At 34.5% G+C, this 20,577-nt stretch overlaps 1 protein-coding gene and 1 long non-coding RNA gene across 4 annotated transcripts in view; both read left to right on the forward strand.

Annotated features, from left to right (window-relative positions):
- LOC138696838 (KH domain-containing, RNA-binding, signal transduction-associated protein 2-like) overlaps positions 1-20,577 on the forward strand; it is a 638,287-nt gene that overhangs the window by 135,245 nt on the left and 482,465 nt on the right. The gene's annotated exons all lie outside the window — the stretch shown is intronic.
- LOC138697163 (uncharacterized) overlaps positions 17,531-20,577 on the forward strand; it is a 211,977-nt gene continuing 208,930 nt past the window's right edge. Inside the window, exon 1 of the long non-coding RNA XR_011331545.1 lies at positions 17,531-17,701. This is a non-coding gene — a long non-coding RNA (uncharacterized lncRNA). The remainder of the gene's footprint in view (positions 17,702-20,577) is intronic.

Here is a 20,577-nt window from a genome sequence, read left to right on the forward strand (position 1 = left end):
TTAATTAAAAATACAATTAATAATAATACTAATAATTAATACTAACAATAATTAATAATAATAATAATAACAACAACAGGGAATATACTAAATTAAATGAAACGATCACTTAAAATAACATTTGAAATAAATCTAATTTGTATCTTAAAACTAAGATCGAACTAAAACCCACGAGTGTGATATGTTCATATCTGCACAAGTACCTTTCAAATTACACTCATTTCGCTGTCAAATCACTCACTGTACTGGAACTACGACACATTTCACTGTTCAAATACTATGCACTGCCACTATAAACTATAAAGCTTCACTGACAGGAACACGTTTCACTTACACAGCACACTTCACTGACACGACATACTTCTTCACTGATACAACACTTCAATAACAACATATCATTTACACCTTTTAAATACTGTGTATAATTACCGTCTATTAGTAAGGTCCTTAAGCCTATTTTTAAATACATTTTTGGTTGTTGGTAAAGCCTTTAGTAAGTCTGCAGGTAAAGCATTCCAGTCCCTGAAAGGATATAAACATTATTTTACATTAATAATGGGGGTTTATGGTCAATATTAAAGAAAATGCCTAAAATGACCGAATAAAACAAAAGATGCTCTTATGAGCCAAAACAGGCCAAAAATGCAAAAAAAAAAAAAAAAAAGTGCCCTAACAAATATGTCCTTAAACACTCAGTTTACCACATAATATATAAATACTAAAGCAGCTATGTTTCTGGCTTACTAGAAAAAAGATGCAATTTCATCAAAATCGTAGCCCTATTTATAACACTATCAGAATAGCCTTATAGGTGTATTACAATAACCCACACATAAGGTTATTATGATACACTGGTTTTATTTTAATTTTATCTAATATTACAAAGAAAAAAAGAAAAAAATGTACCTTTGATAGAAATATTACAGTAAAAGATTGATTTTTTTACATCAAATATGTCTTAAAACACTCAGTTCATCACATAACATATAAATACTGAAGCAGCTATGTTTCTGGCTTACTAGAAAAAAAGATGCAATTTCATTAAAATCGTAGCCCTATTTATAACACTATCAGAATAGCCTTATAGGTGTATTACAATAACCCACACATAGGTTATTATGATACACTGGTTTTATTTTAATTTTATCTAATATTACAAAGAAAAAAAGAAAAAAAATGTACCTTTGATAGAAATATTACAGTAATAGATTAATTTTTTTACATCAAATATGTCTTAAAACACTCAGTATATCACATAACATATAAATACTAAAGCAGCTTTGTTTCTGGCTTACTAGAAAAAAAAGATGCAATTTAATCAAAATCGTAGCCCTATTTATAACACTATCAGAATAGCCTTATAGGTGTATTACAATAACCCACACATAGGTTATTATGATACACTGGTTTTATTTTAATTTTATCTATTATTAAAAAGAAAAAAGAAAGAAAAAAACGTACCTTTGATAGAAATATTACAGTAAAAGATTGATTTTTTTACATCAAATATGTCTTAAAACCTCAGTTCATCACATAACATATAAATACTAAAGCAGCTATGTTTCTGGCTTACTAGAAAAAAAGATGCAATTTAATCAAAATCGTAGCCCTATTTATAACACTATCAGAATAGCCTTATAGGTGTATTACAATAACCCACACATAGGTTATTATGATACACTGGTTTTATTTTAATTTTATCTATTATTAAAAAGAAAAAAGAAAGAAAAAAACGTACCTTTGATAGAAATATTACAGTAAAAGATTGATTTTTTAACAACAAATATGTCTTAAAACACTCAGTTCATCACATAACATATGAATACTAAAGCAGCTATGTTTCTGGCTTACTAGAAAAAAGATGCAATTTCATCAAAATCGTAGCCTTATAGGTGTATTACAATAACCCACACATAGGTTATTATGATACACTGGTTTTATTTTAATTTTATCTAATATTACAAAGAAAAAAAGGAAAAAATGTACCTTTGATAGAAATATTACAGTAAAAGATTGATTTTTTGCATCATAATAGCCGTACTTGACCCCGTGTGGTGGGAATTTAAACAAGCGAGGGAAAGTAATCGGCCTTTTCACTGCATGCGTACAAAGTGTGGTTAGTTTCCGGTTATCTTCAGCATTGCTGTCCGTTCCAGGTTTCGTTAAAATATTGCTTTCCCAATTTGCATAATCCTCTAGTTAGAATCCGTGAAATAAAAGTTTGATGTGGGTATCTCTTTACAGTTTCTAATTTAGATGCTTTAATCTTGCATAGAAGTGTGTTCTGACAGTAGAAAAATTGTCATGTACGGCATGAAGACAACGCCATTAATTAAGCGGAATAGAGAAACGGTTACGGTTTCGTGAGAGCATTTCCATAATGAAATATTTCTTTTATCACGTATTCATGTGACTAGAGGATTCGCTAAATTTTTCAGTGTCATAACAATGATTTCCACTCGGGCGCCGTGGCTGAGAAACAGAAAGCGAGCAGTACAATGCCAGGAAAGAAGCGGGGAAGCACATTAATTTTATTCTGCTGTGTGCTTCATACTATTCACGGCACCTTCATGTTCACTAGAATTCTGTATTTATCACTGTTTCTTCTCCGCCGAGATGCACGTGGCTGGTGTCAGATTCCATTATTCTCCACTCTCTGTAGCGAGTAAGTTGATAAATATAAGTAGCTCCTGATACCGTGAATGACATGCCATAGATCATGTTGCTCGCATATAGAACGCCTTGACACTCTCAACACTTGTGATAGATGTGTTACCTTGGTTGCATATTCATTCGGGCGTATATCCGCACTGTGTGGGTTGCGCCAATTGAATAGTTTCATGCATCCAGTGGCCATAATTAAATTCTGGGAACAAGTTCACCACACGGCTATAGTTTCTAGTTTAGAGTAGTGGGAAATGGGGCATCGCAATTGAAATTCGCATTGTGTGTTTGTGTAACCGCAGTGAGACTTTGGTCCGAAGGTCGGCACCTGCTTTACGAGGCCGAGGGTTGTATGAAAGTGAGATTTTCTTGTTGATCAGTAGCTACTCTAAACACCGCTTTTGTTCGCAAATTTCATTTAGGCCCGATTGTATAAACCATTTATAGTCCGGATCAGCTTACTTCATACCCTAAGGGTGAAACCTAACCATTTTCCCCCCATTACTACATATGCTAGTGGATTGTGGTGATTTTCTAGTTTCCAGGTTGAATTTTCTTTTGCCAACTTCGTTTCGAATTTCTATACTGACAAATACTACAAATAGTAGTGATTTTGTAACTGGTATGTTGGCACCTGAGACAAATATCGACAATATTTGTCAATATTTGTCGGTACTGGAGTTCCATGAAATTAAAATTGTACTAGATTTCTGAGCTGGTTACTGGAAGCTAGTGAAATTTGAACATACTAATAATTAATTAATATCGGAATTAATATTAATACATAATAGTTATTTTGTGTGTTGCGTTGTGGTTATAATTCATATAGCCAGGTAAGTTTTCGGAGTTAGTACTCTAATAATTTCATGTGGTCAACAAAATACATTTTTAGGTTAGGTTTCGTGAGTCAATTGTTTAGTCAAACCAATGAATTTCGTATTGCCAGATAAAATACTTGACATGTTGATCCCTTTCCCTATAGTTTGCCTACGAAAATATGTTACAAATTATTTATTGAATTGTTTAGAATAGCCTTCCAACATATAGTACGGTAAGTAAATAAGTCATTTAGTACGTAGAATCGTGTGATATCTGGTAACAGTTGGCAACACTGACAAGACGGCAATATTTGCTGTTTAGGAACTGTTCTTATGTGATCCTCACTATAAACTTAGATCAGAGGTTAAATTGATCCTTGTTTCAGCTGAACTTGGAATTTTGTGTTGTATAAAGTCTAATCTGAGATTAATTTGTCTCAAACTAAAGTCAACTTTGACTGAAGAAATTTCTCCGATTAAGTTAGATGATCCAAGTTCAGTTATTTCTTTTCTGTTTGAAACATACGAGTGACAGATTGCGTAAATAAAATATCCATTATTATTAATATTAATAGATATGTTAGGTACATTTATATATATTTCTTTCAATTTCTTGCCTTAATACACAAACATTCTTATATTTTATAAGGCTTTATCGTGTTCAGCAGTATCAAATAACATAACCTATAATTATATTATGTTTATAACAACCATTAATTATTAATGAATATGATAGGTACATTCATAAATGTTCAATTAACTGTATTACTAAACGAAAATTGTCGTTTTATAAAGCTTTATTATGTTTAGCAGTATCAAACACCATAACATGATAACAACTTGAGAACAGTCAACCTTCTTCTTATTGTCCGCCATTATTTACATTGAAAAAAAAAAGTGTCTCCAACAGAGTGTAATACGGAAAGTCGCCAAAAAGTAGTTGTAAAGTCGCTAGATTTCTCATTATCAACAAAGAAAGATTAAATTTGGTCACTATGGAGTGCTAAAAAGGTCACTAAAGCCCTATTTAAGCAATATAAAAGTTAAAAGAAATTGTTGTTGAAAAAGAGTTAAAATCGCTAGATTGGCAACACTGAACAAACCTGTATAACATGGTCCGCGCATCACGTATTTCACCTGTTTGTGCGATGTTGCCAAATCTTTTTCACGTGAACTTAGATTGCATTTGAACCAAGGTAATTTGATCGCAGAAAAGTTTTATACAATAGAAGTGTCTGAACTCGGTTTACTTTTCGATCTTCGATCAAAATTGATTTTTAGTCAGTGAGTTTTATACAATTGGGCCTTAGACTCTCCGGGATTTAAACTCGGATTTTAGGGTAGTATGCAAACCCGGTTTTATAGCCGTTCAGATAACGTTGCGGAATAATAATAATAATAATAATAATAATAATAATAATAATAATAATAATAATAATAAGAAAGCAAAGAAATAACACGAGGTGTTCGGCGAGGGTGTTCTTTATCACCTGTTTTATTTAATTTATACATTGACGACGTCACAAGAAGGTGGCTATTACATATGGTAACAATTTGTAACCAATACACCTCTAAATACAATATTGTTTGCCGATGATTAGGCTGTATTTACAACCAGAGAAGATGACCTCCAACGAATTTTGTTTAAACTGAACTGCATCGCAAAAGAATATGATCTTCAAATATCTACTAAAAAGACTGAAGTGATATGGGTTTTAAGGGAACAACGCCATTAAGAACAAGAATAACTATTAATAATGAAATCATAGAGCAAGTGAACTGTTTTAATTACCTAGGTTGCATGATATCATATGAACAAATTAACGACATAGATAGGAAGCTCTCTAAGTTCCAGCAGTTAATTGGCACGATAAAAAGAACACTAAAGAAGAAAGTTAGGACCGACACAATTTTAAAATTTTACAAAACAATGGCAATTCCAACATTAACCTATGGATCGGAGACATGGTGTATAACAACTCAACAAATGAAGAGAGTAGAAGCAGCTGAAATGAGACTGCTAACGCCAATATCAAGATATATTTTATTGGGCCACAAGCGAAATGAAGACATACGACAGGAACTAAATATGCCAAATATTATAGGAACGATCACAGAATATAGGAATAAATGGCATGAACATAAATCTAGGATAGAACCAACCCGCATTCCATACCGACTACACCATTATAAACCGCAAGGGAGAAGACGAATCGGACGCCCTAGAAAACGCTGGAAAGACCAATTTTAATACTGCTATGGTGACGAAACAGAGTCCACACCTGTGGAGTAACGGTTAGCACGTCTGGCCGCGAAACCAGGTGGCCCGGGTTCGATTCCCGGTCGGGGCAAGTTACCTGGTTGAGGTTTTTTCGGGGTTTTCCCTCAACCCAATATGAGCAAATGCTGGGTAACTTTCGGTGCTGGACCCCGGACTCATTTCACCGGCATTATTAATTATCTTCATCTCATTCAGACGCTAAATAACCTAAGCTGTTGATAAAGCGTCGTAAAATAACCTACTGAAATAAAAAAAAAGTGACGAAACAGGCCAATGGGCCTAAATCGAAATGTTGAATAATAATAATAATAATAATAATAATAATAATAATAATAATAATAATCTTCCTATCACGTATTAATCCTGATAGTCTGTTACGATCTCACGTCCATCGTTTCAGCGGACGGCCCAAAGATGTTGTTCGTAAAGGGCGGTAATTTAGTGCTTGGCGTGGTACCCTTGTTCTGGGCATCCTGAGTATATGAGATTTCCATTAATTTGAACTGTGGCGGAAAATTTTATGAAAACTATACATCCTGTGAGGTTATGTGATGTCTCAATAGAAAGCTAATGATATTAATATTGCGGAAAAATCTAAATGGTTTGTAGCGAAGTTCGTAAAAAGCTTCGGATTAAAAAAAGTGTACGTCCGTCACAGCAAAGCGTATACCCTAGGACTAGGACATCTTGCAGTTCATTTCGTGGTGTTGTGCAGAGGACCATTGTTCACATACTGGCTTTAAATGTACTTTATCTTCATTAGAGTTATTAATACAGCTGTGTTAGGTGTTTCTGAAGGTCATGAATGGTGTCAGTAATGTGGGCTTTGTGTATAGGAAAGGCTATAGTTCAAATAATGAAATTTCAAACAATAAAAGCTCGAGTTTTCTTAAAACGATCAGAATAATGTAGTTAACCAAGCCTTTTGTACATGCGAGATGTTGACGTCACAATATCGTGCTTTTCGAGGCCTCGATAATAATGGTTTGTTCATCTTTCAACTGTCACGTATTTTTTTGGTACTTTAATATACGTGTGTGTTTTTATCTGGTGTTACTGAAAGTAATAATGTTGTTACGTTGTGAATTTAGTTCTTATTAGTTCATTATTATGAGTGTAGTTGGTCGACCAAGAAAACGTGGTAGAACTTTTAGAAATGTAACTGCATCAGAACTCATAAGTGACTATGTAGGAATAATGTTACCTGTAATTCGGAGAAGCTAGAGACTGTTGTGACTTCGTATTCAAGGTACGTACGTTATTTATTTATTAGCATCATCGACGTCGTCGTCGTCGTCATCATCATCATCATCATCATCATCATCATCATAAGTAGCAGCATTTTATTGTAACTTTCAATCTCTATCAAGCAGCAGTTGCTGCTACAAGCCACTAGTAGTTTTGAATTTTCTCTAAAATGGGTCAATATTTAATTGTTTCAAAATATCCTAATGTTTCTTCTTGTCTAACCTAGTATAGCCAGCGGTTCTTCTTAACTCCATTTCATTGGCAGTGATTCGGCGTTCATCACGTTTACATATGATCCAAGGTATAGGCTTTAATTCTTGTATGTTTTTTGGACAAGGTAAGGTTTGAAAATATAGTAATAATAATAATAATAATAATAATAATAATAATAATAATGATAATATAAATATGTGAATTGCAGAAATTGTATTTAAATAATAGTATATTTTTGTGTAGTAATTATGAAGTGTGTAATGTAAGGTTTAATTGAGTACTTGTATGTACTTTGTGAACTATAATATAATAAATATCATATAAATAATAATAATAATAATGATAATAATATAAATATGTGAATTGCAGAAATTGTATTTAAATAATAGTATATTTTTGTGTAGTAATTATGAAGTGTGTAATGTAAGGGTTTAATTGAGTACTTGTATGTACTTTGTGAACTATAATATAATAAATATCATATAAATAATAATAATAATAATAATGATAATATAAATATGTGAATTGCAGAAATTGTATTTAAATAATAGTATATTTTTGTGTAGTAATTATGAAGTGTGTAATGTAAGGGTTTAATTGAGTACTTGTATGTACTTTGTGAACTATAATATAATAAATATCATATAAATAATAATAATAATAAAGTAGTTATGATTTAAAGTCATGCTCTTGGGGTACGACCCAAGCGATTGTGGAATGAAGCATAACTGATATTTTCACGTATCTTTTTTTATTTACATTGCATACAGTAATAAATCGAAAACGGTATTTTATGAAAGTATCAACCTTCGTATTTTAGATGCATACGACTGTACGAGTATACTTCTCATATATTAGGAATTGTAGAGTATATACAGCAAAGATTGTAAGAGCCATTTTAGTCGTTTCTTAAAAGGCTTGTCAAAATAGCCTCTGTGTGTGAAGCCCAAGACACTACAGACGTCATGTTATACAGTAATTCAGGTTGCAAATACCGTAAGCCCTAGTTAATACAGTATATGTAACACATGCCGTGTGTATTAGATTCGGATGGAGAAAATTGCTTTTTGTCTCTTGTGAAAAATGTTGTTCTATGCGCCTTTGTTGTCGACAGTATTGTTATAAAATTAAAATCAGCACGATGTATTAGAAAGAACACTTTAAGACATCGTTCATTTATAAATATCCTATATTGAATAATTTCGAGGAAAAATTGTTCCGGGGCCGGGTATCGATCCCGGACTCATTTCACCGGCATTGTCACCATCACATTCAGACGCTAAATAACCCGAGATGTTGATAAAGCGTCTTAAAATAACCTACTAAAATAAAAAAAAAAATCCACATAACTCAAATGGGCTGACAAGATGCCGGAACCCAACTTTGAGTGCACACCAATACTGTGTGACTTAAATTGTGGCTTTCTGTTAACGTACCTCCAGTAACGAATATATTATGCAAAGCTATTTCATTATTCAAACCTGCTTTACTGGGAGCTACTAGCTGAAAGCCAGATTTGAGTAGTATCATCTATTATTTTAACTAAAATACCGGGCATCTACATTTATTAACAAACATTGCATTAATTTCTGTCGTCAAATCCATTTGTAAGTAAGTCACAGAAGTTACATTCGTTCATGACCTAACTATCGATAATATTTGTATTCCGTTGTGGCTCATAGTGTTGTTACAGTAAGCTTATGAAATTATGCCAAGTTTGCTTCATCACAGGTCCTCCCGAAACGGGTGCCTATACTTGATACGGGGAAAGGCGGATTCTGTCAAAAATGTAAACTATGGAAATAGAAAGTATGTTATCGATTTTAGGTCGCTTCACACTGTTCTAAATCATTCTTTCGATTGCATGTAGTTTGTAGGAATTGCCCAAATTTTTTGAGAGCAAGGTTAACGGTATTGTTTCATATTGGCAGAAGTTTTGGTGAGCTGTTGGAGTAGGAATTACATTTGCCTTCTCTTCGTGAGGTTTTTTTTTGGATTTGCATAAATGAAGTTTCTGAGGGAGAAAGCCATTTGAAATTCATCTCTCTTTATGAATTGAACAGTGTTATGCTAATACAATTATGCAAATATAACAATGGCTGACCGTCGTCAATATAATTATTGAAGTTACTGTAAACAAGCTTGTCGAAACGGAATTTACAGCTGTCGGTTTGTTCGTATTTGCGGTTGATTCTGAAATCGGTGGTTTGCGGAAAATGTAACGTGCGCATTTGTAGTTTAGCCTGCTTTAACGAGTAATTCCTGACGCCTCTAGATATTCAAAGTTTTCTTGTACCATATCACGGCGGAAGCCTGAAATGCAAAACACTTGTGATATTGTTCATTTAGAAATTATTTATGTACACATATCGTATATCAGCCCTCCTCGATGGTGTTTAAATTAACATGCTGACCGTTGCATATGAGATCCGAAGCTCAGATCCAGCCGAAGATGGACTTCGAAGGACGGTATAATCCTAATAATGGCTTCATCGTAGAGGGAAATAATAATAATAATAATACTTTATTGCCAGAACAAAGATACATATTGATTTTATTATATAAGAACTCTCTAGCACCCCCAGAAAGGGTAAGTTACATACTCGTGCTCAAGGGGCGTTCCACATAAGTTAATGTTAAGACATTTTATTTAATAACAGAGTAAAAAGTAATAAAAGAAAAAAAGAATACGAAAAAATTTATATCACAATAATTGAACTTTAAATTTTCTCTGTTAACAGCAATTTTTAATAGATTTTTTGAAATAAGGAGCATTAGCAATGAAACTTATGAAATGAACTGAAACTTATTTGTGCAAAAGGGATGCATACTATTTCGATCTCATCAGATACACACCTGAAATATACAGTACTAATTCGGTCCGGGGTTCAGAAAGATTAGTACTAATCGTGTCCGAACTATGCAGGCATATACAGGTTGTACTGGGTGTTCATTTCGAAGTGTGTCATAACGTCACTGTTTTTGGGTCACCGATTTGAAGCGAGTTTCAGCTTATATGTCAGAGAAGTTGCCTATTATTCAAGGCGTTCTTCAATCTGAACTTGAGAATGTGTACGGTATAACTTGAACGTCGTAGCAACAGATGGCGGTCTGTACGGTCTGTGTGCTACCATAACCTCTTTCGAACTGTGTTTTGCGCCGGCAAGTCGTACGCAGGGTATTTGTTATCATCGGTTGCGTACGGTAACATTCCACAACACAAATCAAATGCTCCGTGTCCATGTTGACCGTCGAAGTTAATGTCAATAAATACGTAAGTAATCGTCTTAACCCTCTCCCCATATCTGGACAGTACGTATTTCCAAACAGTTCAAATTCTGCCACTACCGGCGTTACCGTACGTATCAGTACGTACTCCTCAGAATGAACGCCGTACTTGCTAGGCAACTTCTCTGCCTCACAGGAAGTGTAGGAAGATTGAATTCTCTAGGCTCATCGGCTAGCCACATGACGGCATACAGCGAGCCATGACACATTTTGAACTGAACACCCAGTATATCAAAGAGACTAGTTATATATATATATATCAAGGGTACAGAGAAAAAAACGAACAGTCACAATTCTCATAAGGGTGAAGACATCATTTAATTTAGTATATTACTGCAAAATTTGTGTTTTTTCTTATCAAAATGGGTAAAAACGTATTATCACTAGGGATACACTCATCCTTTACTACTTTTTCTTTAGAAACAGCAATAAATTTTGCAGTAATGTACTGAATTACATGATGACATCATCCTTAAGAAAATTGTGAATATGTTCGTTTTTTCTCTGTACCCTTATTATGAACTAGCTGTCGTATCAAATCTGAAATGTTTTCATATTGGTATGATACCGATACTGACGTGTTTTGATGTTGGTAGTGATACCGATTCGAACTTATTTTCACAATTATCTGCGTTCGTATTTAACTGTCATTTCAGTCACTGATAAATATTATTTGAGTAATCTCCAGAGCGAAGGCCGAACAACAATAAAGTGTTATTTGTACTGCGAAGGGAAACCCGATGTACGGTATACATGATTTTAAGTCTTCCTTCCATAAACATCTAGTCAGGGATGGTGTTGTGTACTAAGATCCTACAAGGCTTTTATTAAAATTCAGCCTGATGCTACTTCCCCGCCAGAATTATGGGCCGAATTCGTAGCTTCGACAGAAAGATCGACAAACAGTTGTGAATCTTTCAATTAATAGATGTTCTAAAACGAATTAAAATTGACACTTACATAGAAAGTAGAAGTCTAGCAACAAAAAGACCAGACCAATGAAAGAAAGAACAATATATTCGAGACAAAATAACAGAATTTGTATCTAAATCAATAAACAGACTCCAGTATATAAAAACAATCCTACACATTTCTCACATAGCTCATAGTATCACTGACTACTCTGAAGTTTAAGAAGTTTAGACTCCATCGTCATATCACCATGGTAATGACCTTCATTATCGCACTCAGTCAATGATCGTATCATGAACGCATTAAACGCATTAATAAATAAACGCAGATAAAATATTGTATACTGCAACTAGTGGAATGAGCTTAATTACCGCTCTCATGTAATTACAGAACTCGGCTTACGCCTCGTTCTTGCAAAACATACCCGAGCGGTAATGATGCTCATGTCCCAGTAGTTGCATAATAGTAATATGCGTTACAAGAGCGGTATGTTGACGTTTTCATGTTCGAGGAAAAGATTGAAAAAGCGAAACGTAGTTGAGCTTTTTTAATTCCCGAGAACATGAAAACAAACATACCGCTCGTGTATCGTACATTATTTTGTGCGAAGATCGTTTATTACATATCTGAAAGACGAATTTCTAATTAGTTGCAATGAAATCTCCATGTTGGTTTCTGTTTAATGACGCCAACTTCGGAACACCAAAATGTCTTTCTTCAACATTGTTGCTATAAAATGTTTTCTGTGTTTGCTATACTCCAGCAGGCCTTGATATATGTCTGTCTTTTTTCCCCCCAGTCTATAAATGCGAACTTAAAACAAACGCTAAGGTTATGTAATGATTTATTTTTCATTTTAATATTTTAACAATATTATTTATATAACATATTGCAGTAATAACATCGGCATCTGGAATCTCGTTGATTTTTTCACGGCTTCCTTAATGTTACTTGTATCAGGAATGCAATAAGTTTCGTGGAGTAGTAGATTTTACTTAATTTTTGCAAATATTTAAAAACAATAATTAATATTGCAATTTAGGTGAAATTGCAGTGGTAAGTTTCCAATTTATAATTATTACTATGTTAAATGTCTCTAAAAATAATATGTTAAAAGCCTAAAACAGTAAAATGAATGTCGCGCTTAAGCGGTAAGAAGAGGGAAATTGTTGTGTGTGTTACGTTGGGAATACTGAATGTGGTATTTCACACTTACCGCGTATTGGTTCTGTGCAGAAAACAAGCAAATACGCACGATCTCGCACAAATAACTATTGCAAACAGCCTTTCGTAAAGGTAATCTTTTAACATTAAGGAGCGTGTTAAAAATTGACTGTACTTATAACTAGGACTAGGGTTTTGATGAAATTGCATCTTTTTTCTAGTAAGGCAGAAACATTGCTGCTTTAGTATTTATATGTTATGTGATAAACTGAATGTTTTAAGACATATTTGTTAGGGCATTTTTTGCCTCTTACAACTCAGAAGAGAATCTTTTGTTTTATTCGGACATTTTTGAGGTATTTTCATTTAATTTTGGCCATAAATCCCAATTATTAATATAAAATAATATTTATTTTTGTTTGATATTTTGTCTACATATTTTGTCCATTAATACCCATTATTTTTTTACTTGGTTATTTAACGACGCTGTATCAACTACGAGGTTATTTAGCGTCGATGGAATTGGTGATAGTGATATATTTGGCGAGATGAGATCGAGGATTAGCTATAGATTACCTGACATTTGCCTTACAGTTGGGAAATACCTCTGAAAAACCCAACCAGATAATCAGCCCAAGCGGGAATCGAACCCGCGACGGAGCGCAACTCCGGATTGGCAGGCGAGCGCCTTAACCGACCAAGCTACGCCGGTGGCTAATACTCATTATTTTGTATAACATTTTAATCGTTTTTCTACACAAATATTGCCATTTTAACGTAGTACACTCCATCCACCCCTTCAATATAGATTCCTTTATACCTGCTAATTCCGGATAAGAGTGGCCTTGTGGTGGACTACATGGAAACTACATCAGGTAAAGTAATTAATTAAAGTGTACCACTTAGAAAATAATTTGTAAAATTAAATAAACTTAAATGTTGGTACTAGAATTTAATTTAATTACTAGTATAAATATTAAGTAGTACAAACGTCTAAATATTAAGTAGTACAAAACCTTTTCTTACTAAGCCAATTATGTACGATCAATTTTTAGGGCATTTTTGAAAGATTTTTAGGTCATAAATGCATTATTTTTAGGACATTTTTGCATGATTTATAGGTCATCAAAATCTTAGCCCTACTTATAACTAAGGTAGCGAGCGAAAAGTACTTGTACTTTTAACACCGACTTTCAACTGCTTGCGCAGATTAGACTATAATTTATTTCCCACCAGAAAAGCTGGAAATGTGTTTGTAAAAGGAGGTAAAAATATGGAATGTTATGCTAGTACGAGTATTAATCCGAGCCTTAAACATTTGGGGTGCTATTCATAGACATTTCGCTAGCCCGCGCTACGAGCATGATAAACTAGCCCCGGCTATCGACTAGTTACTTGTACAGGATTCATATCATATATTATATCATATCATATCATAGGCCTATATCATATATCATATCATATCATATATATCATATCATATCATATCATATCATATCATATCATATCATATCATAGTTTAACTATTCCAGCTCACCACCTTACAAACACTAGTAGAACATATATGGTCTTTGGTATTAAAATATACAACAGTTTGCCTGATGACATCAAATATACAAACAATTCTCTGAAATTTAGGAATTATATAAAAACGAAATTAATAAAATTGTGTCCCTACAGTCTTGAGGATGCACGCATGGGCCGTTGAAATGAATATATATATATATATATATATATATATATATATTTTATATTTGACTTATTTTAAATTAAATTGTAATTGTATATATTTGACAATGTCTATGCATACATTATGCCATCGACAATAAAGTTCTATCTATCTATCTATCTATCTATCTATCTATCTATCTATCTATCTATCTATCTATCTATCTATCTATCTATCTATCTATCTATCTATCTATCTATCTATCTATCTATCTATCGCTAACACTGGTTTATGAATACGAAAAACATTAGTTCGCTGATCATCTACCGGAAGCCCGCGCTAAGAATGTTCTTTCTAATTCTCGTGTAATCGTACTTCCTGGATAATTGTTTTTGAGCTGGTTTCATGTCACTGTTAGTATCCGTACAAAATGTGCGTTTCTGCTTTAATAAAATGAAATGGGGCTATTTTATGTTTTCACTGCATTTCAGAAATTTATTTCAGCCTCTGTGATTGTGGAGTTTATGTCCGAGTTGATTGCTATCTGAATGTGGACTTCTTCGTATTTGATATATTAAAAATACGATTTCTAATATCGGCGTATTGACATCTAACTATAGCAGGATAGGGTTCTTGTTTTGTGGAGTAATCGTTCATACTGAATTGGGTCAGCGTAAAATGTAATGGAATAAAATAACTTTTCTTGCAGAGCGAGATGGCTGAGGCGTTGCTTTCTTTTTATTTTATAAATCAGCTCTTTGGCACACATTTGTGCAAACGACCGCACAAATTGGACCGTTGTGGATATGATTTGGAAAACCAACTTTCGCTATTCTTGACTTCTTTTCCAGTCTCTTAGGACTATTTGGTACAGCTACTCCCGGCATCACCTTCTCTCTTTCTCTCCGGATTGTTTTCCCTGTTCTTTAAGCTTCTGCAGACTCTCAACTCTGCCGGAATAATGGATGGGACGTGTGGGAATAAATGAGGGGTAGAAGAGCTATAGTTGGGAGAAGGTAGGGTTTAGGGGTTCAAAGGTTAGTTTACCCTTACTCGAACACCCACCTGTCTCGACTAGATGGCACCACCGTTATGTTGCGCGGGGTTAATTTTAATGCAAGAGCGACACATGCTGAGGATATTGGTTTGGGTTTATTTTGATTTACATGCTGTCATGAAAATTGGGTGCCTTTACGGTGTAGGGAAGAAGAAACCTTCTGTCTCTCTCGCTCATCAAGATTTTCCGCGTAGACCAACGTAGGAGAATAAATCTCCCTGTGTTGAATTACATCGCCTCTGCTCCGATGGGCTGATAATGTATCAAGGAATCCTCTGGAAGATGTAGCGAATACATTTTCAACAAGATTGATTGCGACTAGACGATGCGGAAAGCAAGAAGTCTATTATTTAGAATGTATAGAGTAGAGTCTAGTACGCCGCTGATCAGATCAAGGCTCTGGAGGATTTGAGTAGCCGTGGCATCGGTTGATACAGCACCGTAAATACTCCCATGTTTGCATTTGTGAATTCTGTAAGTTCGGTGTTTTCCCATTCTTTTTATAACTGCAAATTTCATTCCTCAAAAGGAGAATCGTAACAATATTTTTCACTTGAACAACATAACGTCAATTCTACGGAGATGGTAACACGGCTCAGGATATTATGGTGATGTAACCTTTAATTTGACTGTCAGTGTTTTGTGTCCGTACTGCTAATGTACTGTTTTCGATAAGATGGTAAGGAGGCGATAAATCTTATTATAGCGTAGTAAAACATTTTTACGAGCTGCAAATTTGACTTCAGAATCGAACTTTTAAAAAACAATTAGATGACATTTTTTGTTAATTCCACATCGAAGAACTTTCATAAATTGGGGAACATAATAATACTTACTTACGGCTTTTATGGAACCCGGAGGTTCATTGCTGCCCTCACATAAGCCCGCCATCGGTCCCTATCCTGAGCAAGATTAATCCATCTCTGCAATCATCCCATCTCTCTCAAATCCATTTTAATATGCTCCTTCCATCTACGTCTCGGCCTCCCCAAAGGACTTTTTCCCTTCGGTCTTCCATCTAACATATGCATTTCTGGATTCGCCCGTACGTGCTACATGCCCTGCCCATCAAATGTCTGATTTTAATGTTCCTAATTATGCCGGGTGAAGAATACAATGCGTGCAGGTCTGCGTTGTGTAACTTTTTCCATTTTCCTGTAACTTCATCCCTCTTAGCTACAAATATTTTCCTAAGCACCTTATTCTCAAACACCCTTAACCTCTGTTCCTCTCTCAAAGTGAGAGCCCAAGGTTCACAACCATACAGAACAAATAATAATAATAATAATAATAATAATAATAATACATCTTGAAAATTCAAAACTACTAAACACATACCCATTCTCTTAATATCAGAATCAAACTGAAGAAATCGCCCAAGAAAGTCGGGGAAAGTTGCCGTATGTAGAAGAAAAAATGTAATCTATTCAGCACAAGTTTTTGTTTCTATTTTCTTTTCTTTTTTGTTGCTGCCGAAACAATAGTAAGAGTTAGGGTCATGGTTGTTAAAGAGATGATATCGTCGGTTTCTTGGTAAAAGTGACCAAGTCACATTCCAAGGCATCCAACCTTTATGAAAATTTGAGACATAATTATATATTAAAAACTAATAATATAGCACATTTACCTTCAAAATAACTTGTTACTAACATCTAAAGAAGAACAGTTATCTTTGGAGGTATCATTAAACCTTTAAATGCCTTTTCCCAACAATTTTCAATTTTGGTCTAGGTCACTTTTACCAAGAAACCGACGATATGTTTTGACTTGTATTTTAGTGTTTTAATGTTATATATTGAATATGAAGTCACAAAATTGCTATGCATGTCTTAAAAATACTTACGCCTTTATCAAAGTGATTGAGAATTTCATTCTTTTGTACTATGTGTAACACATTTTACTATACATAGGAATTTAACATGGGGACTCAGTTATGTAAATAAAATCATTTCACTGTATATTTCACAGGAAAAATCTATAAAGAAAAATGTTACAAATTTAATATTAACGCCATTGCAATGTACGAAGTGTTATATCATAGAAATTTGTATAAAATTCACTGCATACACGAAACAAAAATGCGTGCAGGACAGTTATTTTAAGCATGTTACTTCGAATTTAATAGAATTGTCGCATTTGTGATTTGCTTGATGCCACTTTTGCATTGCCTTAATAAAATTAGACTAGTGCTGTGACTGTGTTGAAGTATTGAAGCGTCATGTCCACACAATAGTGTCTGCCAGCTACACGAGTGGACGCTTTTAATCTGGTCATGTGATTCTCAATCTTTCTTTCTTTTTCTTGCAGGTACGTGTGAACTACTTTATTGGGAACGGTTTTTCAACGGTTCCCATGGTCCCAGAAGGACAGTGGAGGATTACACATCTGTGAGTGAAAGTTAATGCGAGCAATCTTCAGTGTTAAATTGGCCATAAATTATGTGGGCCTGCCGGTAGTGTTGGGCATTGCTTCACTGTGTGATCCAAGGCTACACATGTAATATCTCATGGGAGTTTATCCTCACCGTATAGTTTATGAAATAAATGCATGCATAATGCACGAATCGGCTTGGTATTTTATAAGGCAACATGTGTAACAGTACCTCATGCGAATAGCCTACATCTCCTGCATAGTTTATGGAATAAATTCATATATAATGCTGTTCTGTGTGACAGATGATTCTTTGTATTCAACTTAATCTTAGGAACTTCTATTTCGAATACCGGTTTTGTTGGAAAGCGCGAGTTTGTGTTCGAATTTTGAAAATTGTCATTAAGGGTATATGTACGTGAACTACCACAAATATTATCAGAAAATGCAGGCCCTAAATTTCTAAAATTTATGAGGAAATAAACTCACAATTGAACAGAAATTACAAGGTACAACAACAAGACTTATTAGAACTTTAATATCTGATAAAAGTATAAAAAAGGTTACTAATAATATTTTTAAGAATTTGCTTTTTACTTTAAATTAAATTTTCCACACATATTATTTCATAACTCCACAACCATTAGAAATAGGATTCTGAAATTTTGTACACTGATTTAACATGCATTTATGCAAAAGGTAGACTACAATAATGCCCATTTCTTTGAAAACAGAAAAATTAGGTTGCAAAACATTATGTAAATTTTAATATATTTTATATAGGAAAATAAACAATTAATTGTATTAAAATATACAACTCTACATGTCTGAGAGTAGTCTACTTTTCAGAAATAAGTGTTTGTTACATGCAGGAAAAATATTAAAGATGTCAGAGAGACCATAACAATGTTATGGTTACCAAATGATGAAACTGCAAAATTTTTTTTATACTTTTATCAGATATTTAAGTTCTAATAAGTCTTGTTGTGGTACCTTGTAATTTTGATCGAATTGTGAGTTCATTGTGAGAAATTTAGATCCTGCATTTTCTGATAATATTTATTGTCGTTCACGTACATATACCCTTAAAGTGACAATTATTTCACGTTGTAAAAAGACTACGTATTCCATATTATACAGATGTAATCTCAATTGTAAGCAATTTGACTATGTAGTTAACATTTTCAGGTGGTTAATAAGATAATTGGTCTTCGGTGACATCACAGAAGCGAAAATGTTTTGGAATGTGCTTCATATTGTCAATTATATCCGTTGGCTTGCCGTTCCTTCTTTCCTTTCGTGCGTTGCCCCACTCGCTGCTTAGACTACCTCATTTATTTTTTTCGTACACTTATAGTCCGACACATTCACTGTTGGGACACACAGAGCCTCACATTGTCTCTTTGGACATTCACATTCCCTCGTTCAGACAAACTCACATTCATTTTTCCACTCAAGCTATCACATTCACTCATTCGCTTCCTTACACTCCTACACACGCTTCTTCACATTCGCCCATGTCTCTCCTGACATTCAGTCAATCAGTCACTCTCAGAACCACACATATACACACACATTATTCGTACACTGACAGCTTTACAATTCACTCGCTCCCAAACTGTCACTTCACCTTTTTTCCATTCCCTTACTTTTACTCATGCACACTCTCTGAACCCCAAACATTCATTATTTGCAGTCACAGCCTTACAATTCATTCATTCTCAAACTTTCACTCCTTCAACTTCACTCATTCACATTCTCACACTCCTCGTCTTCACTTATTCGTACTCTCAGAACTTCACACATTATTCGCACACTCGCAGTGTTGCAGTTCACTCATTTCCTAACTAATTCTCTCATCTTCACTTATTCTCACGTTCATAATCACATACATTCATTATTCGCACACTCAGCCTTACAATTCCACTCATTCCCTAACTCTCATTCCCTCACCTTCACTTATTCTCACGCTCATAACCCTGCCACTCATTTTCTAACAATCATTCCCTCAACTTTTCTTATTCTCACGCTCATAATCCCACACTCACGGTCTTACAATTCCACTCCTTCCCTAACTCATTCTCTCACCTTCACTTATTCTCACGTTCATAATCCTTCCGGCTGGCCTTCTATGCCCAAGGCTGCGGGTTCGATCCCGGGCCAGGTCTATGGCATTTAATTGTGCTTAAATGCGACAGGCTCATGTCAGTAGATTTACTGGCATGTAAAAGAACTCCTGCGGGACAAAATTCCGGCACATCCGGCGACGCTGATATAACCTCTGCAGTTGCGAGCGTCGTTAAATAAAACATAACATTTAATCCTTCCATTCATTTCTTAACTCTCATTCCCTCACCTTCACTTATTCTGACGCTCGTAATCCCACACATTTATTATTCCCACACTCAACGGTCTTACAATTCCACTCATTCCCTAACCTTCACTTATTCTCACGTTCATAATCCAACATATTCATTATTCGGACACTCACAGCGTTACAATTCACTCATTTCCTAACTCATTCCCTCACCTTCACGCTCACAATCCCACACATTCATTATTCGCATTCTCAGGCTTACAATTCCACTAATTCCCTCGCCTTCACTTATTTTCACGCTCATAACCCTTCCACTCATTTCCTCTCATTGCCTCACCTTCACATATTCTCACGCTCATAATCCTTCCACTCATTTCCTATCTCTCACTCCCTCACCTTGACTTGTCCTCACATTTATAATCCCACACACTCATTATTCGCACTCACAGCCTCATTTATTCACTATACTTCGTTCCATAATGTGATAGGAGATGTAAGCATTGCCGGGAGAGGAGGAGAAAAGTATAATTTTGTTACTATTCAACCAATGTCGGAGGAATCATTCCACGCTTGACT

Source organism: Periplaneta americana, chromosome 3, assembly GCF_040183065.1.
Source record: "Periplaneta americana isolate PAMFEO1 chromosome 3, P.americana_PAMFEO1_priV1, whole genome shotgun sequence".
Classification (NCBI taxonomy): Eukaryota; Metazoa; Arthropoda; class Insecta; order Blattodea; family Blattidae; genus Periplaneta; species Periplaneta americana.